The 24,412-nt window shown below is 40.6% G+C and overlaps 1 long non-coding RNA gene across 1 annotated transcript; it reads right to left on the minus strand.

Annotated features, from left to right (window-relative positions):
* Nucleotides 1–754: 754 nt before the first annotated feature.
* Nucleotides 755–24,064, minus strand: LOC132429637 (uncharacterized). Its single transcript, XR_009520380.1, has 3 exons — nucleotides 23,830–24,064; nucleotides 22,209–22,280; nucleotides 755–922 (listed from the first exon to the last, which is right to left on the minus strand). It is a non-coding gene; the product is annotated as an uncharacterized lncRNA (long non-coding RNA).
* Between the last annotated feature and the right edge of the window lie 348 nt (nucleotides 24,065–24,412).

Genomic DNA, 24,412 nt, shown 5'->3' on the forward strand with positions numbered 1-24,412 from the left:
AAATTACAGAAATAAAAGAAAACATGAAGTTATAAATGTAGCTCAGTAAATATATGGCCATTATTTCCCAATCACCTTGATTGGATATGTGAAATATTTTGATATAGCTGATAAGAGACTTGTGAAACACCTTGATCTCATCAGCAACATATTAACATTCTAGCTCTAAAGTAAATCATTTCCTCAGAGGATTTGTTTCATTTTCTTTCTGTTAAAGAATATTAACCTTTTGCAAAAAGTCTGTGAATGCATTCTATTTTGGACTCATGACCTCCTATATACCTTCATCATCTAGAACATTTCAGAGAAAGTTCTATTACAAATAAACAAATAACTGTGTTTATTTTTTAAATTGTTTTGACATTGACAGATTAATCCAGAAAAACCAACTGCCCTATGATCTTGGAGGAGCCAGGGTTTTCATATGCTTCTATTTATTCATTTCATTTTAAATCAAAGAAAAATTCGGATTGTAAGACATTTTACATGGTCTTATTCTTACCATCCTTGAAATGTCTTACTCTCCCTGATACAAATCAAAGGACTTAACAACCTCAGCCTTCTCTAAAAACCTCTGCCTCTGAACAAGAATTGTAACACTATGCCTCAGATAATAGACTTTACACCTTTTATGATATGCTCAAAGAACTCTCATTGTTTTGAAATGAGTGGTTTTATTTAAATAAATTGACTATTATATCAGTTTAGGTAATTCACTTTTAAAAAGGAGTATTGGGCTTCCCTGGTGGTGCAGTGGTTGAGAGTCCGCCTGTCGATGCAGGGGACACGGGTTCGCGCCCGGGTCTGGGAAGATCCCACATGCCGCAGAGTGGCTAGGCCCGTGAGTCGTGGCCGCTGAGCCTGCGCGTCTGGAACCTGTGCTCCGCAACGCGAGAGGCCACAACAGTGAGGGGCCGGCGTACTGCAAAAATAAATAAAAAGGAGTATTTGTAATTTGAGAGAATTTAACATTTTAGAGAATCTGATACATAACCTTACAATTTTCAAACAAAAATGTGTAATTGAGTAACTGATTTTTTACATAAAATAATCTTACTGTTCATAAATATTATTGCAATATTTAAGAGAACTAAGAACTTGGAAAGTTTTGCTTATGAGGGCAAGCATTTAAAGTGTTTAAAAGAAATAGAATGTACTAAATTTATAAACTCAGTTTAAATGTTTAAAGAAACATGATTAAGTATAATTGTTTGATGAAGATTTGTTTACTCAAGTGAAGTTGATTGAACATTCATCAGGCAATTTTTGACATTTTCTAGGTATATAAATAAAATAATTGAATATATTAAGTTCAAAGACAATGAAAACTAAGTTTTTTCAATTGTCATCTTAATATATTGAATATTCATTTTTAATAACTCCAATACCTATGAAGTCTTTTCTATGTGCAAAGCTCTTGGACAGTTAAAAATTTACATTAACAAGGTCCTTTGTTAAATCAAGTTAGGTATTAAAAATGGAAAGTATCTCTGATTACCTGAAATGAATATATCATTCTTTTGTTTAAATACAACAATAATCAGCCTGTTAGAGACCTTGGAATATATTCTTGACAGCCTCACATTCTTCATTTAGCCAAAGAACTTAGAGGCCAAGCAGTGTAGTGTAGTTCCCCACTTTCTCTATTCTGCGGCGGAGCCATCATGCTAAACATCTGCTGCAAAAACTTAAACCCTTCCATGGCTTCCCAGTGCCCCATCAAGTCCCTAATCCTACAAGTTCCCACCGACTCTGGCCCTTGCCTCCCCCTGAGCCGCAGAAAGCCAGTCGGCCTTGGTTCTCTAATTTGCCCCCCACTTAAGCAGAGCTCCAAGGATCTTCTTTTCTCAGGGCTTTAACAATGTCATTGGGCTTCCCTGGTGGCGCAGTGGTTGGAAATCTGCCTGGCAATGCAGGGGACATGGGTTCGAGCCCTGGTCCGGGAGAATCCCACGTGCCGCGGAGCGGCTAAGCCCATGCGCCACGACTGCTGAGCCTGCGCTCTAGAGCCTGTGAGCCACAAATACCGAGCCTGAGTGCCACAACTGCTCAGGCCCACGCGCCTGGAGCCCGTGCTCCGCAACAGGAGAGGCCACCGCAATGAGAGGCCCGCGCACCACAGTGAAGAGTAGCCCCCAATTCCCACAACTAGAGAAAGCCTGTGTGCAGCAACAAAGACCCAGTGCAGCCAAAAAAAATAAATAAATATTAAAATTAAAAAAGTCATTTCCTCTGCTTGAATTGTTCCCCTCAGCGTTCCCTCCCTACAACATACACATGGTTACTGTCACTTTCCTAAAGAGGCCTTCTCTGACCCTCCAGACTAGGTTAAGGACTCCCAGTTTTAAGTCTTGGAAAAAGCTTAACAGAAATTATATCTCTTTGCCATAAGGTTATTCAGAAAACTTTAGCCAATTCCCTCTAAAGTATATTTAGGGGGCTTCCCTGGTGGCACAGTGGTTAAGAATCCGCCTATCAATGCAGGGGACACAGGTTCGAGACCTGGTCCGGGAAAATTCCACATGCGGTGGAGCAGCTAAGCCCGTGAGCCACAACTACTGAGCCCGTGTGCCACAACCACTGAAGCCCGCATGCCCAGAGCCTGTGCTCACCACAATGAGAAGCCCGTGCACCACAACAAAGAGTAACCCCCATTAGCCACAGCTACAGAAAGTCCGCCTGCAGCAACGAAGACCCAACCCAGTCAAAAATAAATAAATAAATTTATTTTTTAAAAAATAGTATATTTAGGTTGTATATGAAATATACACTAAATATACTACACTAAAAATAGTTGTACACTAAATATACTACACCATTGTAGAGTATTAATATACTGCAACAGAGCTGTCAGTGCCCCACAGATATTCCCTAGGCCCTCAATGCTTTTTTTACACTAGGGGATCTCTTTCTGCTTCAGGCACCTGTGACTTGGCCTTAGACTTTCTGAGTGGGAGGAGAGAGCCTGCATCATGCATGGGTCAGGCATTAACAACCAGCGGCTCACCATCCAATGATGGATGGGAATTTGTGGATAACTACCTCAACTTTCTTGGGTAAGACACCTCTGAGGCAAATTCTGTATAGTTCCCCTGAGTAGGAATGAACCCCTGTTGCCCACAGTAGTGATCTGTTAATTAATCTTGCACCTACCCTTCCCTCTCTCATTTCCCCACTCCCTCACACGTGATTCTGGGGTCACTATCCAAATAAATCACTTACACTCAAATCCTTGTCTCAAGGACTGTTTCAGGAAGAACTCAGCCTAAAATGTTATCATATATTTGCTTACTTGGATTCATTTGATAATTACTAAAGCAGAATTCCTGGCACAAGTGTTAAGCATTTCAAATTTTGATCAATAACCTCCAAAAAAGTTGGCATAGGGACTTCCCTGGAAGTGATGAATAAACAAATGAAAAAAATGAATGAAATCTCAGCTTTGCTCTTACTAGCTGTGTAACCTCAGTCAAGAAACCTGAGAGGGGACTTCCCTGGTGGCACAGTGGTTAAGAATCTGCCTGCCAATTCAGGGGACACAGGTTCGAGCCCTGGTCTGGGAAGATCCCACATGCCGTGGAGCAATTAGGCCCGTGTGCCACAGCTACTGAGCCTGTGCTCTAGAGCCCGCAAGCCACAACTACTGAGCCTGTGTGCCACAACTACTGAAGCCCGCGTGCCTAAAAGCCTGTGCTCCGCAATGAGAGAGGCCGCTGCAATGGGAGGCCTGTGCACCGCAATGAAGAGTAGCCCCCACGTGAAGCAGCTCGAGAAAACCTGTGTGCAGCAACTAAGACCCAACGCAACAAAAACTAAATTGAAAAAAAAAAAGTTGGCATAAGGAATGCCTGTTTAACAAGAACCATTTAACATTTTTAATTTTTAAATTATTATATCCTATTTTATTTCACATAGGACTTGAGACCCATTTCTAGCAGTGAGCAACTGTTAGTCAAATTATTTACTAGGATTTTCTGGTAGCTTGTTTAGAGAACAGGATCTCTGGAGTCAGGTAAGCTCAGGTTAGAATGCCATATCTTACTTATTAATTTAGTTGTCAGTCTTACTTGTTAACTGTGTGACTGTGACAAGTTATTAACATCTATAAGCATCATTTTCTGTATGTCTAAAACAAATAATAATAATAATACCGATTTCACAGGTTATTTGAGGATTAAATGATACATTTCAAAAAATAACTTACGATAGTGCGTGGCAAGTAGTAAGAACCCAAAAAATGATAATTATTATTATTACTAGAAAGAAAAAACAATGACTTATCCAAATTTATGTCTTATGGTAATAAGCACGGTACCTGGGACCTAGAAAATGCTCAAATGTTTATTGAATTGCCTAATTCACACAGTTGTTGTAGAGATCAAATGACAGTATGTGTATAAAAGTGTTCTGAAAACTAGAAAATAGTTTTAGAAACTAGAAAATATCATAGAAACCTGGTGCTATCCCCTTAACTGGTCGAAAGCTTCACTTTTCTCCAGATAGTTGGCTAGATGATATTCTTCCTGTTCATTTCAAAATTGATATTTTGAGGCACTTTCAGACTGTACTGTGTGAGAAACTGCCCTTCTGTGCCTATTCTGCCTGCAGCTACAGAGCTGTCAGGAACAACTTCTTCACTATGAAATCCTATTGCCAATTGTCCTAAATCAAACTCTATTAGACCCATGGGTTTGTGCCACAGGCAGTCATATTGGGGTCAGAAATATAAAGATTTGATCTGGATTTTCTGAGACAGCCCAAATTTCAAATATTCCAGATATTCTAAACTAATTTTTGTGAATTGCTATATTTCTTTTATATAAATTTATTATTATCAATTTATTCATCTCTTCCTTTGATTTTTATTGAATACCTAGTATGAGATAAGCAAGTCACAATATTGAACAAGACAGACATGATCCTTGCCGTTGTGAAACTTACATCTTGTAATTACATGAGTCACTAGATATGGTTTAATTTTTATGCTTTTGCAAGACTTTTCATAAGTTGGAAAAAAGTTTTTAAAGCCTATGTCCGTATTTTTCATTTTTTAAAATATGGTTACATTGGCTGTGAAGAGGTAGGTGCAAAGGATCATCCTTTTTCCGATAGTCCTATCAGAAAGAGGAGGAGGAAGAAGAAAGAATTTTACTTTAAATCCAAACATTTCACTTATCTAATAAAATCATAACAACTTGAGAGGCAGGTGTTGTCATCTCCATTTTAAGAAGAAGAACTGAGACTCAGAGAGGCTAAATGCCTTGCCAAAGTCTACCACTAACAAATGCTACTGCTAAAATTAGAACTCAGCGCTGCCGGATTCCCCAATCCAAGCTCTTTCTTCAACTCCATTCTTCTCCAAATCAAGCAACCAACTATTAAGCCAAATAAATATTATTGAGTGTTATGTGCCGTTGGTGGGATACAAAAAAATATGGTTCTTAAACTCAAGGGGCTTAAATCTGATTGTGACACAAAAATAACATCAACTAAACTGACTCTGAGTATAATGAGTTTCCAGTAAATATACGTAAGTGTGAGTTTGAATGGTTCAAAACAGTTTCATAGAAGATATATGAGTTGCCCCAAACCCTTTCAGTCATGTGTATTTCCCATGTGGCTAAAAGTGATATCTCTGATCACATTTTATTCAATGAGTTTTCCTGCTTTCCTTCCCTCCAAGAATGTGAGTGCCATGAGGTCAGGAACCACATTCTCATTTCCTTAAACTTTCTGTCTCCACAATCTAATACACTGCTTACTACACAATACATAGTAGCTTGAGTAAATCTGGATTAAATTGAGACGGCTTTTGAGAACTGGTTATAGAAGGATTTTTTTTTTTTTTTTTTTTTTTTTGGCATCACGGCATACAGGATCTTGGTTCTCTGACCAGGGATTGAACCCGTGCCCCCTGCAGTGGGAGCACAGAGTCTTAACCCCTGGATGGCCAGAGAAGTTCCTAGGATGATTTAAGATTAACAAGGGAGGAGCATTCTGGGTGGGGGCAATAATGGGGGCAAAGATTAGGAATTAATACATAAGATTGAATATGGCCAATGTGGTAGAAATCGTCTGAATGGAGCAGGTTTGAACAACTGAATGTTATAGTTGTTCCTGTGTTTGTGGGGACACATATGGCCTGGAAAGGAAATCTTTAAGGTCCAAAAACCTAATCTGAGATTAGAGGCACCATAAAGGAAAAAGGTCCTTTCTCCCATAAAGGGGAAAATGTAGTTACAACTATCATGAAAACAGAAGCAGTAGGAACACTGGAGAAATTTGCAAAATGCTCACAGCTCCCAACAACAACCAGAGCCTCTGTGAGCAGCCAGCCAGGAGGAATCAGAGGGTAGCAATCATCTCATCAGTGCTGCTAGACTGCATTCCAGGGCAGAGTTAATGATCCCATCTTTCCATTTGATCCTAAGTATAGCCCTAGGTGAGGCCCATGAAAACATCCCTAAGGGTAACCAATTAGAAGGCACTTCTTTCATTTGTAATCTTCCCCGGTGCCCCCTCTTCTACCCTTCCCAAAAGTCTTTAAATCCTAAGGACTCCCTCTCATTGACTTAGTGGCTAAATTCTTTAGCCTGCTAGAGCAAATCAAGGTGAGACTCAAAGAACAGGAGAAAAACGACATGAGTGTTACATTCTTTCTCACGGTACTAAGAGGCCCAGTTTTCAGAGGCTGAGGGGAGGGGTATTCCATGTGCTGGAGCCATTTAGCCCAGGTTTCAAGCACAAGGAGGCCTCAGCTTTTGGCCACTCTTCAGTATTGAATCTGCAAGGAGCAAGGAAAAGCCTTCTCACAAATGTTAATCCTAAATGAAATTTAGATATCCCTAATACTAGCTACATCAGAGGGAGAAGACTGATTCAAGATGAGGGGCCTCAAAATTTGAAAGCTGCCTCACCTCACGGAGGCTCTAGGAATAAGAAGAGACCTGAACTATAGCATAGTTATCTTTGTGCCCAGAGGATTGGGAAGAGAATTTTCTGGGGATTATTGCTGCCTTAAAAAGGACAAACTCAGAACTTGAGCAGTTTTAAATTTGTTCTTGCCTGAAGCTTACTAGGTCATTTACAAAAAGCTTTTACCCACAATCGCTGACTTGATACTCATTACAGCCCTGTGAGATCATCATATCCCAGTTTATAGATGAGGGTATAGATGTTCAAAGAGGTGAAAAATATTCAAAGAATATACTTCACTGGGTAGGAAGTTCTGGGATTGGGACTAACATCCAGGTTGTCCTTCACCTGGTCCAATACACTATTTTTTTTTCCCATAAAACAAGTAATCCAGAGTATCTTTATGGTTTTTATTTCTACCAAGGGAAGCAAATCACAGCATCAGACCTGTCATCTTGCTAATAATTCAGCAAACATGTACTGAGCCTGGCCATGAACCAGGAATTAGGCTAAATGCTGGGAATACAAAGATAAACAGTCACAGACTTTACCCTCAAGGTCTCTTGTTGCGGAGCAGGGGCTCTAGGCGCGCAGGCTTCAGTAGTTGCAGCATGCGAGCTCAGTAGTTGCGGCACATGGGCCCTAGAACATGCGGGCTTCAGTAGTTGCAGCACACAGGCTCAGTACTTATGGCTACACGTCATGTGGGATCTTCCTGGACCAGCGATTGAACCCGTGTCCCCTGCATTGGCAGGCGATTCTTAAGAACTGTGCCACCAGGGAAGTCCCCGGCCTACCCGCTTTTAGATTATTACCAATCAATTGACAGGTTTGATGTTATTTTCTGGATGTTGCAAGCCAATATCAAAATTCAGACCCCCAAGAGGTCATTCACCATCAATCTAAAAGTATTAAATACTTCTAGGTATACGTTTTGGGTCTCAGTTGGATAAAATAGGGGAAAATGTAGTGGTGTTAAGGACCTGATTAAATGAAACATGTTAATAATACAGAAAGACAAATAACATATGATATCACTTATATGTGGAATCTAAAAAAAAATGATACAAATGAACTTTTTTACAAAACAGAAACAGACTCACAGACATAGAAAACAAACTTATGGTTACTAAAGGGGAAAGGGAGGGATAAATTAGGAGTATGGGATTAACAGATATTCATTACTATGTATAAAACAGAAAACCAGCAAGGACCTACTGTATAGCACAGGGAACTCTACTCAATATTCTGTAAAAACCTATATGGGAAATGTATCTGAAAAAGAATAGATATATGTTTATGTATAACTGAATTATTTTGCTGTACACCTGAAACTAACACAACATTGTAAATCAACTATATTCCAATACAAAATAAAACTTTTTAAAAGAATAATACATAAATGTGTATAGGTTAGCGTTCTCTAAAATACTTGCTTAGAAATCATGATCTGATTTTTAAATTACAAAACCTATATGTAGTTACAATTAAAAATTAATGCACACTCATTAAATACAATCCAAAAAATACAGAAAACAAGAAAATGATTAATTGCCTACAGACTATAAACCAAAAACAACCACTGTTACATTTCAGTTATTCCCATTCGAGTTTTTGGGTAATATACATAAAAGTATACTACATTTTACACATCCCTCTGTGGTCTTGCTGATTTTGTTAATTTATACTCTAGGACAGTAATTCCCAAACTTTTCACCATCAAGGACTTCTTTTTTGTACACATAGACCCCACCCCCTAACACCATGTATCCCAAATTTTGAAAAATGTTGTCAACCAAACTACAATAATTCATGATAATTATTTGTTTCATTATTTATTTAAATAGTTAAGATCATCTGTGACTGCCCATTGGAGCTGATCTGTCACACTGAATAGATCATTACAACACCAAAGTTAACATGTGAGTTAGCCTGATAGGTCCCACTTGAGGTTGGAAATTGTTCTGAAACCTCCATAACCACTTTCACAGATCCATTAAGTATCCAGGAACTCCACGTTGTGAGTTAGTCTTAAGAAGAAAGGGTTTGCTAAGCTAAGATTAATTTACCCTAAACGCAGTCAAAATTATCACCAAGTCTAAATAGGTGATATCTAGGTTAATGAGGGTTCAGAATCCATTTGTTCTTATGCTTAGCTTGATCTTCACCTTAGACCTAGATAATTTTCTCATTAAAAACATGTCTTGGGGGCTTCCCTGGTAGCGCAGTGGTTGAGGGTCCGCCTGCCGATGCAGGGGACACGGGTTTGTGCCCCGGTCTGGGTGGGTCCCGCATGCTGCGGAGTGGCTGGGCCCGTGAGCCATGGCCGCTCGGCCTGCGTGTCCAGAGCCTGTGCTCCGCAGCGGGAGAGGCCACAACGGTGAGAGGCCCACGTACCGCAAAAAAAACAAACATGTCTTGATATATATTCGGAGAAAACAATAATTAGAAAAGATACATGCACCCCAGTGTTCACTGTGGCACAATACCAAAGACATGGAAACAACATAAATGTCCATCGACAGATGAATGGATAAAGATGTGGTACATATATATAATGGAATACCACTCAGCCATAAAAAAGAATGAAATAGTACCATTTGCAGCAGCACGGTTGGACCTAGAGATTATCATACTAAGTGAAGTAAGTCAGACAGAGAAGACAAATACCATATGATATCACTTATATGTGGAATCTAAAATATGACACAAATGAACTTATCTACGAAACAGAAACAGACATAGAGAACAGACTAGTGGGTGCCAAGGGGAAGGGGGCTGGGAGAGGGATGGATTGGGAGTTTGGGATTAGCAGATGCAAATTATTATTGAATATATATAGAATGGATAAACAACAAGGTCCTCTGTATAGCACAGGGAACTATATAAAATATCCTGTGATAAATCATAATGGAAAAGAATACAAAAAAGAATGTATATATATGTATAACTGAATCACTTTGCTGTACAGTAGAAATTAATATATTATAAATCAACTATACTTCAATACAGTTAACTTAAAAAAACATGCCTTGGGGCTTCCCTGGTGGCGCAGTGGTTGAGAGTCCGCCTGCCGATGCAGGGGACACGGAATCGTGCCCCAGTCCGGGAAGATCCCACATGCCGCAGAGCAGCTGGGCCCGTGGGCCATGACCACTGAGCCTGCGCATCCGGAACCTGTGCTCCGCAGCGGGAGAGGCCACAACAGTGAGAGGCCCGCGTACAGGAAAAAAAAAAAAAGAAGCCTTGAGATGGAATAATTTCGGAATTTCTTTTTGAATAGAGCTGAGGTTCTGCTTAAAAACATAAATTTGTGGAACTTCTAGGGGTTGCATTGTTTACTTCAAGAAAAGTCAGTGTCAACAGATGAATGGATAAAGAAGATGTGGTAAACATATACAATGGAATACTACTCAGCCATAAAAAAGAATGAAATAATGCCACTTGCAGCAACATGGATGGACTTGGAGGGCATTATGCTAAGTGAAATAAGTCAGTCAGAGAAGGACAAATGCTGTATGATATCACGTATATGTGGAATGTAAAAAATAAAGTAGGGACTTCCCTGCTGGTGGAGTGGTTAAGAATCCGCCTGCCAATGCAGGAGACACGGGTTCGATCCTTGGTCCAGGAAGATCCCACATGCCGCGGAGCAACTAAGCCCACAAGCCACAACTACTGAGCCTGTGCACCACAACTACTGAAGCCTGCACGCCTAGATCCCATGCTCCGCAACAAGGGAAGCCACTGCAGTGAGAAGCCCATACACCTCAACGAAGAGTGGCCCCTGCTCGCTGCAACTAGAGAAAGCCCATGTGCAGCAATGAAGACCCAATGCAGCCAATAAATAAATAAATAAACTAGTGAATATAACAAAAAAGAAACAGATTCACAGATATAGAGAACAAGCTAGTGGTTACCAGTGGGGAGAGGGATGGAGGAGGGGCAAGTTAGGGATACGGTTTTAGGAGGTACAAACTACTATGCATAAAACAAATAAGCGGGCTTCCCTGGTGGCGCAGTGGTTGAGGGTCCGCCTGCCGATGCAGGGGACACGGGTTCGTGCCCCGGTCCGGGAAGATCCCACATGCCGCGGAGTGGCTGGGCCATGGTCGCTGAGCCTGCGTGTCCGGGGCCTGTGCTCCGTGGTAGGAGAGGCCACAGCAGTGAAAGTCCCACGTACCACAAAAAAAAAACAAAAAATAAGCTATGAGGATATATTGTACAATACAGGGAATATAGCCAATATTTTATACTAACTATAAATGGAGTATATCTTAAAAATTGTGAGTCACTATGTTGTATACCTGAAACTCATATAATATTGTGCATAAACTATACTTCAATAGAAAAAATTTTAAGTCGGTGTCCATAATGATTTCAATAGGAAATATCAACACCGGAGGTGTCAACCATATTCCTAGCCACATCCTCAAATGTCTTAAAGAGGCACTCACAACAAAACTTACCCAGCAAGGCAAGCAGTTAATATTACTGAATCAGGGTTAAATACAATCAAGGTCCAGGGCTTTTCCAATTAGTCTTTCTATAGCAGTCTGAACCTTCAAAGTCTTTTGGAATCATTAATTTGACGGATAGAGTCACAGACTGGCTAGAACAAAATGTTCTCTGCCCCTTATCATGGCTTTAAGTTGCAGCTACTACTTTGGTGTCCTGAAGACTTACTCTAAATGCTCTGTTTTAAGAGAAAATGTTATTGCCAGAGTTACTCCTTCATTGTTGATTGAGAACAGAGAGTACTTCCAAATGTGCACACTGGGTTCACACAAGTAGTCAGAACTCTGAGTCCACAGGTGAGGCATCTGGACCCAGTGATGATAAGGACAGCCTTATAGATATTGCCATTTCTAAGAGTAGGATAGTGGAAACTTCAGTGGCTTTGGACAGTCCAAAGTTCAAATCCTAAATACTTCTTGGCTAGGGTGAACTTGGGGAACTGAACATTTATGAGCCCCAGTTTCTCTGTCAGTATAAATTAGATCTATAAATGATACTTTATAAGGTAGCTGTGAGAATTAAATGAGAAAACAAATATTAAAGGGGCTTACCAAATGATATCTCTCTGAAAAAATCTGTGGAGTCCAAAGGGACCTTTAAAAAATGTCAACCTCTTCACAACCTAGGGTATTTATTATTACAGAGTCACTGGCCCTAGGGGAGCTAGCCTATTGACAGTAAAAAAAAAATACCCCAGTTTGGTTCCTTTGCACCAGACTGGGTTGGAGTTTTAGCCTGTCTGCAAAGTAGTCAATTGTTTTGATCAAAGACTAGGTAAGGTGTGCTTTTCCAGGAATGTGTGGTCATTACTCTTTGATTTGGTCAAAAAGGCTAGGAGAGACTTGAAGATAATTCTTCAGTTCCTACTATGTGCAAGGCATGAGTGAGAAATGTACGACACAGTGGTTATGAACATGAACACTGGTACCAGATTGCTTGGGCTCCACCTCTTACTAACTGTGGGACCTGTGGGATGTTAGTTTCCTCATCTTAAAACAGAGATATAATAGTAACCGTTGTGAAGATTAAATTAGGTAATGTTTGCAAAATGCTTTTAGTAGAGTGCTTGGCACATGGTATATGCTATGTGTTTGATAAATTCATTTTGACTGTGTTTAGTGTTTACTTCATCTATGCAGGTCTTGGTTTTTTCTATTGGATTATAAATCCCCATGGAATGAATGAATTTGGAAAGGGAGGGGGAAATTCACATTTCTCTTTATGTTAGAGTGTCCCTACTCCTACTCTGTGTTAGATTGTCTCTTACATGCTTTACATACATTTAATTCTCACCTTTTTTTTTTTTTTTTTTTTTTTGCGTTACACGGGCCTCTCACTGCTGTGGCCTCTCTCGTTGCGGAGCACAGGCTCTGGACGCGCAGGCTCAGCGGCCATGGCTCACGGGCCTAGCGGCTCCGCGGCATGTGGGATCTTCCCAGACCGGGGCATGAACCCGTGTCCCCTGCATTGGCAGGTGGACTCTCAACCACTGCGCCACCAGGGAAGCCCTAATTCTCACCTTCTGAGATAGATGTTATCATTTTCTTTTTATAGATGAAGAAGCTAAAGCTCAGAGAGGATGGGTGAATTGCCTGTGCTTGTACAGTATTGGAGACAGAATTCAAACCTGGTCTAATGATACATCCCATAATCACATACTTTAACAGCTATGAGGTTATGAGGGAGAGAATCCAGAGCTTGTTGCAGCATCACATCCTGCTGTTATTATCTCTTATCAGTTGCCCTAAAGTATTTAGTGTATGTTTCTGAAATATCAATATAACACAAGGACATATAGTCAATATTGTGCCTATGGGTCATAGGCACAAAAGCATTCATCCTACTTTCCCAAAGCAAATACAAATTTATGTCAGAGAAAAAAAAATTAATAATTATATTTTCAGGAGGAGAGGGTGAAGAAGTGGAAGGGATGAAGGGGGGAAGACAAGAAAGGGAAGGGGGATATTTTGCTGACTAGTAAATGCTGTAAACAATTTTCAAGACTGATGAACACGAACATGCAGGAAGCATCATAAGAAACATAGAATTAGCTTCAGCCTGGAGGAAAGAAAAGGCCAGCAGCCAGACATTTCACAAGCCACCAGGAAGCACTCATGTGAGCAGACTCAGGTACAGTCAAGCAAAGGAAGCATCCCGAGGACAGGTGAGTTTCAGGTCAGATATTAGTAAAAGAGTGAAGAGAAGACTGGCAACCTTTGTCATTGCTGTTGACCTTCAGGTAAGGCTGACAAGTCAGTGGCTTTGGGAGTTGCATTTTGAAAAATGCTGTTCAGAGTACTTGGGAAATATTGTTCCATAAGACATGGAGTGTAATGAGAAGGAGAAAGGGGATGGCTAGACAGATGTGGAAGAGGCAGGAGGAAAGGAAAAGGGGAAAGAGAGTCTGGGGTCAGTAGAGAAAAATATTAAAGGTCCAGATAAAATCACATCATCAGTCAGATATTTTAATTTAGCACCTACTATACGCAGAACACTGAAACTCGATGCTGAGGATACAACAGAATAATAATAGATGCCACCATTTTTTGAATGTTTACAAAATGCCGGTACCGTGGCAACAGGTTACACACCATTTTTTTGGTTTCATCTTAAAAACAGCTCTCTGAGGTGAGGATTCTAGACTTGAGAGGTTAATCACAGCTAGTTACTGGCCATCAGGGATTCCCAAACCATGTCTTTCAGAGTTAAGATAATGTACTTTCCTTCTTCTCTCTCCTCATCTTCATTTTAATTTTTATAGGATTTTAAAAAATGCATTTGTGTATATTGTTAACCATAAAAAGGATACATATTTACTGTAGAAAAATTGGGAAACACTGTTAATAAGGTAAAAAAGTAATATTTTTTCAAATCTATGCAATTTTAAAGAAGTACAAGAAACACCCTGAAATTGATTGCTAAAACATGTGTGAAAAATCCTGTTCTTGCACTCATATCGACACCATCATCCTTTTTAAAAAATTTTTTAAATAATTAATTAATTATTATTATTTATTTATTTATTTTTGGCTGTGTTGGGTCTTCATTGCTGCGCGCTGGCTTTGTCTAGTCGTGGCGAGCGGGGGCTACTCTTCGTGCGGTGCGCAGGCTTCTCACTGTGGTGGCTTCTCTTGTTGTCGAGCACAGGCTCTAGGTGCGTGGGCTTCAGTAGTTGTGGCACACGGGCTAGTTGCTCCGCGGCATGTGAGATCTTCCCGGACCAGGGCTCAAACCCGTGTCCCCTGCATTGGCAGGCGGATTCTTAACCACCAGACCACCAGGGAAGTCCCATCATCCTTTTTAAAAATGCCCATTTGATAAAGGAAAAGGGAAGCTCATCTTTATCTTAATTGCATTTCTCTATTACTACTGAAGTATTATGGTTTTTCATGTTTTCGGCCTTGGCCTCTCCTACGTTGTGTGTGTGTTACACACTAGTATCTTTTCTTCATTTTCTTTTGGAATGTCTGTTTCTAATTGGTTTGTAAAATTATTTCAAGAATATTAACTTTGTTATACATGGTAAACATTTTCTCTAGTTTCTCTTGTTTTGATTATAGGACGTTTTGACATAAAGAAAATTTTCATTCTTGTGTAATCAAATTTATTGTACAATCCCTTTATGTTTTCATCTTTTGCTTTCTTTCGTTTGGAAAGACCTGCTTCACCCCAAGATTGGCTTTGTTATCTTCTAATGGGCTGGGTTTTGAAGGAGGCAAGGGATGGGGATTGACCCAGAGGAGGAGAAGGAAGGGATTTAGGGACTCAAAGCTAATACAGTGATGGGGTTGGTGTTGCCAGAAGCAGGTACTGGCAAATAGAAATTGGATTTCATCAGTCTATGGAAAGCAAACATGGAGAAGAAGCTATATAGGTTTGGGGCCTTGAAGACTGGGCTGTGAAGCCTGGTATTTATTTGTTAAACAGGAAATAGAGACTCATGCCAGCCTCTCCCAAAAGGGAATCACAGATGGGAAAAGGGCACTATATAACAATGAATTTACTAGAAGTTGCACAGATGCAGGGAGCCAGAAGAACTGGGATGCTGTTGCTGCAATCCAGGCCCCAGGTGATGACACTAAATCAGCAGGGCTGGCTGGAGAAGTGGAATGGAAGAGGCAGGTCCAAGAGATGTTTCTGCAGGGTAAACAACAAAAAATAAAAAACAGCAGCAAGAACAAACCCAGGGGCTTCCCTAGTGGTGCAGTGGTTAAGAATCTGCCTGCCAATGCAGGGGACACAAGTTTGAGCCCTTGTCCCGGAAGATACCACATGCTGCGGAGCAACTAAGCCCATGAGCCACAACTACTGAGCCTGCACATCACAACTACTGAGACTGCGTGCCACAAGTACTGAAGCCCTTGTGCCTAGAGGCCATGCTCTGCAACAAGAGAAGCCACCGCAATGAGAGGCCCGCGCACCACAACGAAGAGTAGCCTTGGCTCGCTGCAACTAGAGAAAACCCATGCACAGCAACAAAACCCAATGCAGCCAAAAATAAATAAAATAAAATAAATGAATTTAAAAAAAAAAGGACAAACCCAGGACTTTGTGACTTAATACACACAAAAGGAGGAGACATACAAAAGACATTAAACAAAAAGACATACAAAAGACGTTAAAAGAAGTTAAAACATCTCCTGTGTTTGGAGAAGGTGAGGTTTCTGTTTCAATGACAGCAGCAGGGAGATTTGGAAGGATAAACTGGTTTTGGGAGTGGCAAAGTTTAGTGTTTGGATACTCTGATTTCTGGGTGCTGATGGAATATTTCTATAAGCACCTATCCCATGGGTGAGGAGAGAGAGAGAGAAGCTCATTGGTGGAAGGAAGGAAACTTGAGATCAGCAAGGAAACTAAGAGACTTGATTCTCTTTTCTCCAACATATCACTCTGAGCAGGGCCTGTGCTTGAAGGAAAATAAAACAGCTTGCTCTCTCCTTAGGCATGTTTGGGGACTGACTAGTTAATGAGCATGGAGCCTAAAAGGTGTAATTTTGAGAAATGACAGCTTTCATATTGGTGTCTATGCTTGGGGTAAGACCCTCTAAGTAGGGTTGCCAGATAAAATATAGATTTCAGTTACATTTGAATTTAAGATAAACAGTTAAAAAATTTAGTATAAGTATGACCCAAATGTTGTATGGGACACCTTTATACTAAAAAAATTATTCACTGTTTATCTGAAATTCACATTTAATTTGCTGTCATATATTTTTATTTGCTAAACCTGGAAACCCTACCTTTAAGGGGAGATTTTCCAAGAAGACGGCAGTTTGTACTAGTGGTTGGTGACAGCTGGGAAACAGAAAACACAGCAGGAAATCTCAACTTCCCAAAGATGAGAAGATGCAAATGAAGCAGGAGGAAGAGATGATAAATGCAGAACGGATGAATTAATCAATTTGTGTTTCTTGAGCACCTGCTTTGCACTGTGTGGGTAATTTGGGGGCTTCACTCAAAGAGATTACAATGAGTTTTAAGTTAATACCTATAATTGGTTATTTAACAATCATGTACTGAGAACATATTGTGTGCTGGGTTCAGGCCTGGGCACTAAGTACTCAGATTAAGAAGATCGTGTTGGAGGTCACAACCGTAGAGGAGACTAGAATAACTCAGAAAATATCATTTGGAGACCAATTCAAGAGGAAATCTAATTGGGAACTAAAAGTGTGGCTTCTGAGAGCAAAAATTTGAGCTAAGAAGTGATGTTTCTTCTATCTCCATGGCTTTGCTTAGTTTTCAGAAGCAGCCGTAGTTCAAAGGGAGTAGAAATCAGCTGAAGGTCACACATTAGTGAAAGGATAGGGCCTTGGAGCCAAGCCTTGAGTCACTCTAAAGCTCTGTGTGTGACACCACACTGCTGCTGTAAGAAAGATCTCATGAAACATGCCAGCTGTTCACACTGACATGAAGATGAAAAAGTCTGAAGATGAAAAGTCACTGCAGGAATATCCTGAAAACAAAGTGCTGAGCAATAACATTCTTCCTCCAGCTTCCCTTTTTCCTCCAAGTTCCTGGATCCTTTGTAAGAGGGATTTCTTCCTTGAGAAAGTTGAGAGTGCAGATGAGTTTTCCTGATGAGGGTGAACGATGGCGAAGAGTTCCTTGCTAGATAGATCTGAGAAAGCTGATGTGGAATTTCCTGTGTCCCAGATCCCCTTCATGTCCTCTTCTACCCTGTCAGTAACTCAGCATCTGATACAAGAGTGGCTGTGAGTTCAGGAGATCTCTGCAGCCCATCTGATGGGAAAACTGGCGCCTCAGGCACAGCACCGTATTTCCTTCCTTAGGGCATCGCTGGTACAGGGCCAGAGACAAAAGGACTTGCTAGTGTTTTTAAGAGTACTTCACAATTTATAAAGGGCTATAATCCACGTTTCTCTTGTTACTCAGAAAAATCCTGGGAATTACTTTCATATGGGGAACCCAAATCTCAGAGATGACAGGTGATTAATCCAATTCACACTGCCTAAAAATGTTAGTGTTGGGATTTGGGACCTAAATTCTTCTAACCTTAAATCTCACAATTACTCCCATCACAGCTGCCTGTCTTCTAGGCAATTTGTAAACATACCAATAAAATCCTGTTTCTGAGGACCATCTTCTGAGGACTTGAGCTTTTGGATATGAGAACTTATTATTAAGGGATTTGGCCTCAACCCTTGCCCTTCTTTCTGGTAATAAAAACTACCATTTGCTGGGCACATTCCCTGTACTATGCATCACTGAAGCAAGTAAGTTTTTCAATGCTTAACTATTTATTATTCAGGCTTTAAACATGCTCCTTTCCAAAACAACATGAGTCCTGCTCATCCCCTCAAAATGTTACAATCTTTCAAGTGCCTGCTTTTATTTTTTTTAATATTTATTTATCTGGCTATGCCGGTCTTAGTTGCAGATGCGGGATCTATTTCCCTGACCGGGGATCGAACCCGGGCCCCGTCCATTGGGAGCATGGAGTCTTAGCCACTGGACCACCAGGGAAGTCCATCAGGTGCCTACTTTTAATAAAGACTCTACTACGGTTTCTCAACTAGATGTGGTCAGCCCAGTTTTTGGACTTTGGGTGAAATTTGCAGGGTTGACATCTCCAGGAATGCTCAAGTGTTTTGTTGAAGGCACACATCCTCTTATCTTTCAGCGAGGAGGGTCCCGTGTTAATTTTCCTGAAGGTTTAAGATGAGGAAGGAAGTCACAATGAAGAGAGGGGGTAGGTCAGGAACGGGAACTGCACAACATCTCCTGATGGGAAAGATTCAGAACAGGGCCGCTGTGTGCTCACTGCTTCACTTAGTTGATTAGCAAATATTTACTGAGCACGTGCAGCACCTACGTGCTAGCTGTATGGGGACTCTGGCCATATCCTCCTAGCGCATGGGAGTAGATAGACAAGTTAATAGGTCATTTTAGTTTCCTCTTTCTACTCAAAATGCCTGCAGAGCATAAAGGATCAGTACTCGACTTTAAGTTCTAATCACAGATATTGATCTGCAGGTTGGGGAACATTGCTTTTATTCTTTTTTTTTTAAGCTCACATATTTCGAGCTTTTACTATTTGCCTGGTGATATGCTAAATACTTTTATATTCATCATCTCAGACTCTTGTTTCCTTATTCGTAAAATAGAGGCAATAATGGTAGCTGGCTTGCGGGATTATATTAAATGAGATGATGAAAATAACAGCTACAATTTGTTGAGAGTGAGCCTTATGCCAGACACCATTGTAAGCATAGTAATTATTTAATTAAATCCTTACAAAACTCATGAGGTGGATACCCTTTTCTTTTTTTAATTGAAGTATAGTTGATTTATGATGTTGTGTTAGTTTCAGGTGTACAGCAAAATGATTCAGTTATATGTATATACATATATAATACATATATATATTCTTTTTCAGATTCTTTTTCGTTTTAGGTTATTACAAGATATTGAATAACTATACAGTAGGTCCCTATGCTATACAGTAGGTCCTTGTTGTTCATATATTTTATATAGTGTATATATGTTAATCTCAAATTCCTAATTTATCCCTTTCTCCCCCAGCCCCCTACTTTCCCCTTTGGTAACCATAAATTTGTTTTCTATGTCTGTGAGTCTATTTCTGTTTTGTAAATAAGTTCATTTATATTTTTGTAGATTCCACATATGAGTGATATCACATGGTATTTGTCTTTGTCTGATTTACTTCACTTAGTATGATAATCTCTAGGTCCATCCATGTTGCTGCAAATGGCATTATTTCATTCTTTTTTATGGCTGAGTAATATTCCATAATATTCCATTGTGTGTGTGTGTATGTATGTATGTATATATATATACATACCACATCCTCTTTATCCACTCATCTGTCGATGGACATTTTGGTTGCTTCCACGTCTTGGCTATTGTAAATAGTGCTGTTATGAGGTGGATACTCTTATTAGCCTCATTTTACGGATAAGCACATTGAGGCTCAGATTGGTTAAGTAAATTGCCCAAGCTCACAAGGAAAATAAGGGACAGAGTTTGGACTCTAATCTAGGTTGGTCAGAGATTAAAGCTATGTGCTCAGCTACTGATCCATGGTGCCTTTGTAATAAAAGTGTAAGAAGATTCTAATGCATGGTTTGGCGATGGCCGCTCTCCATTTGTAGTTTCTAATCTATTTTGCAACACTATAAACAGTTTTAAAAACTAAAATTAAAAATTTTCTCTGCTCAACAGCGTTGCACAGGTTTATTCTTGACCAAACAAATAGAAAAACAAGGTCATCCCTTTGGGGCTTGGAAGCTAAAGTGAATACATTTCCACTGCATGCTCCCTTTTTGCCTTAATTTTTTTTCTCTGGTTAAAAATAGTCTTTTTTGTGTGTGTGTGTGTGTTTTTGCGATACGCGGGCCTTTCACTGTTGCGGCCTCTCCCGTTGCGGAGCACAGGCTCCGGACGCGCAGGCTCAGCGGCCCTGGCTCACGGGCCCAGCCGCTCCGCGGCATGTGGGATCTTCCCCGACCGGGGTACGAACCCGTGTCCCTTGCATTGGCAAGCGGACTCTCAACCACTGTGCCACCAGGGAAGCCCTAAAAATAGTCTTTGATGACCTTTGGGAGCAATCTTGAAGGGGAAAAATTCACCAAAGGGCAACATATAACCTGAACTGAAAGTGAGAGGGTAGAGAGTAGGGAGGGAATTAATATTTATTAAACTCCTCTATATGCCTGTCATCTTAAGTATGTTATTCAACTCATGTTGCTCATCAAGACTTATTGAGCACCTAAAACACACCTGGAAGTGTGCTGATGATGATCTACCAAATTCTTACCACAACATTGCAAAATGAGGACACAAAACCTCAAAGAAGTTAAGTAATTTGCCCAAGGTCACATGACTGGTTGTTGACAGAACCAAGTTTCAAACTCTGGTCAGCCTGCTTTCAGTCTGTGCTATTTTTATTACCTTTCTGCTTTGCCCAGGTGATGCTGGAAAAGGAATTCTCTGAGATTCTAAGTTGATAAACCCAAGTTTTAAGTCCCAGTTGATAGACCCAAACCACATCCTAGCCCCTCACCCTTGTTCACCATTGGTTGACTCACACCTCCAGAAAAGATGGGAAATTAGAGGAGACCAATAAATTCAGATTCAGTGAACTAAGTATTGCTTTAAGCACTATTTTGGAAAATGTCTAGTAACTTTCAGTTTGGCTTTGAACAAATGCCTTTTAGGAGTTGTTGATTGCTCTGGAGAGTCTAAATACCACAGTTTTCCAAAGTCTAGAAGCTCTGCAATGAGTGTAGTGTTTGTACATCTCAGAAGCAGGTCACTAGAGCTGATAGGGCCAGAAATCCTCTGACATGAGGCAGAGCTCCCCCAGGCATGAACAGTCTTGGGGCCAACAACTCCTGCTCTGAGTAGTCCAAACGGAGCTAGAAACAAAAGGCATCGAGTGAAATTTTTCACAGGATAATCCACAAGGTCAGTCTCACACTTGCCTCTGTCAGCTATGTGGAGAGGCACGTGTTTTTAGAATGTTTCGTATTATTCTCTTATGCATTAGAAAACCAAACATCAAAGAGAATAGCTTGCTCCTGAATTCTGTGGCTACAGTGTTTACCATCAAGATTCCACTTTTTCCTTTTTATTTTTTTAATGAATTTATTTGTTTTATTTATTTATTTTTGGCTGCTTTTGTTCTTCGTTGCTGTGCGTGGCTTCCTCTAATTGTGGCGAGCGGGGGTTATCCTTCCTTGCAGTGCACGGGCTTCTCATTGTGGTGGATTCTCTTGTTGTGGAGCATGGGCTCTAGGGACGTGGGCTTCAGTAGTTGTGGCATGTGGGCTTCAGTAGTTGTGGCTCGCAGGCTCTAGAGCGCAGGCTCAGTAGTTATGGCGCACGGGCTTAGTTGCTCCACGGCATGTGGGATCTTACCGGACCAGGGCTTGAACCCGTGTCCCCTGCATTGGCAGGTGGATTCTTAACCACTGTGCCACCAGGCAAGCTCAATTTTTTCCATTTTAAATTGCTTGGTACAATGAAGACAGAAATTAAAATAGTCTACCTTGGGAGTTCCCTGGTGGTCCAGTGGTTAGGACTTGGTGCTTTCAGTGCCGTGGCCCGGATTCAATAACTGGTCGGGGATCCAAGATCCCTCAAGTCGTGTGGTGTAGCCGAAAAAAATTAAAACAAAATATTCTACCTTTTACAAAAGATGACAGGTTCTAGCATTTACATCTCATAAATATCTGGTTGCTAAAAGAAAATCATCTGTTGATATCAACAAACTTTTACTGAGCACTTACCACACCCCAGCCATTGTGATAGTAGTTGATGATAAACTGATGAATGGCTCTTGCTTTCAAGAAGCTTCCAATCTAGTGAAAAAACAGCACAGACATGCAGAGTTATACCTAGAATAAAATAGGGTATTTTTCACAATTTAGGTACTTCCGAGGCAGGCTGCAGGGAGTTGGTGCCAGGTAGGGCCAGGCTCATATCCCTTCTGCTTCTTAATGACATGGGGACCTTGTCCAGACATTCCATCTCATCCATCATCAGTTTAGCTTTTTGTTAGAGATGAACAATGCCATCTCATAGGACTGTTTTGAATTCAGCACAGTACCAGACTCATATATCATCAAGGTGATCTGCCATAGTTTGTTTAGCCATTACTCTGGGGTTTTTTTAAAAAAATAATATGTGTGCCTGGTGAAAAAAAAAATTCAAACAGTAGTTAAGAACATAAAGTGTAAGTCTCTCCTAGTTTACCTCCTTGGAGGTTATCACTCTTTTCAATCCTTTGTATGTTACTCCAGAGATGTTTTAATACTTAATATACATGCATATGTATCTTTTAAAATTTTTATACAAATGATAGCATCCTACATATACTGCTCTGCATTTTATTTTATTTTAGAGATTTTAAAAAATATCATTGCACACGGGCTTCCCTGGTGGCCCAGTGGTTGAGAGTCCGCCTGCCGATACAGGGGACACGAGTTCGTGCCCTGGTCCGGGAGGATCCCACATGCCGTGGAGCGGCTGGGTCCGTGAGCCATGGCCACTGAGCCTGCGCGTCCGGAGCTTTGCTCCGCAACGGGAGAGGCCACAACAGTGAGAGGCCCGCATACCGCAAGAAAGGAAAAAAAAAAAAAAAAAATCATTGCACAGAGATTGCATCATTCTTTTTGACTCTTTAGAATTACATTTTGTGGATATACTGCAATTTACATAACCATCACCCTGTTGATAGACATTCTGGTTATTCTCCACCTGTTGCTGTTCCAATGCTGCAGTGAATACTCTCCATATATATCTTGTATGTATATTTCTGTAGGATAAATAGGATGCTGGGTCAAAGTTATGGTCATTTTTGATACATATTGTCAAATTATTCTCCAAAAAGATTGTACTAATTTATGCTCCCATCAACAACGTATGAGAATAGTTCCCCATACCCTAGCCAAAATAATGTATTGTCAAACTTTTTTATCTTTGCCAAACTGATGAAAAATAATATCTTATGTAGTTTTAATTTTCAGATCTCTCATTCTAAGTGAAGCTGAACATCTTTATTATATGTTCAGGGACTTCCCCGGTGGCCCAATGGGTAAGAGTCCATGCTCCCAATGCAGGGGGCCCAGGTTCAATCCCTGGTCGGGGAACTAAGATCCCGCACGCATGCCACAACTAAGACCTGGTGCGGCCAAAAATAAATAAATAATAAATAAATATTAAAAAAATAAAATATGTTCAAAAGCCATTTTTTGTTCAGAAAGTTTGCTATAACCTAATGCAATAACAGAAAGTTAAAGAAGCTAATGGAAGAGGGTGGATAACATAGAACACCCTGTTTGATATCGGAGATGAAAGATGAAGAAGACAAGATCTGTGCAGTGAAGACTGGCTATTAATAGTACTTACGCAAGAGAAGTTGCCATAGTCAAAATTGTGTTTTGAGGGGCTTCCCTGGTGGCGCAGTGGTTGAGAGTCCGCCTGCCGATGCAGGGAACGCGGGTTCGTGCCCCGGTCCGGGAAGATCCCACATGCCGCGGAGCGGCTGGGCCCGTGAGCCATGGCCGCTGAGCCTGCGTGTCCAGAGCCTGCGCGTCCGGAGCCTGTGCTCCACAACAGGAGAAGCCACAACAGTGAGAGGCCCGTGTACTGCAAAAAAAAAAAAAAAAAAAAAAAAAAAGTGTTTTGAGAATCTTTGGACAGTGTGGATGATGTACTGGAAGTGCCAAGGGAACTGGAGGGAGGGAAAAACCTTAGTTAAAAACTTGATGCAATAATCTAGGCTAAAGACAATAGTATCCTGAACTAAGGCACTGCCAAAAAGAATGGAGGTGGTGAAACTAATTTGAAAAGCATTTCAGAAGCAGAATCAAAAAAACTTAACCCAATAAATGTCAGATATGAAAGAAGAGAGAAGTAATTTAGGCAAATGAATGGATTGCAAAGAAAGGGAACACATGATGGGGAATTTGGCCTCTAACATTACTAAATA

Source organism: Delphinus delphis, chromosome 8, assembly GCF_949987515.2.
Source record: "Delphinus delphis chromosome 8, mDelDel1.2, whole genome shotgun sequence".
Lineage (NCBI taxonomy): Eukaryota > Metazoa > Chordata > Mammalia > Artiodactyla > Delphinidae > Delphinus > Delphinus delphis.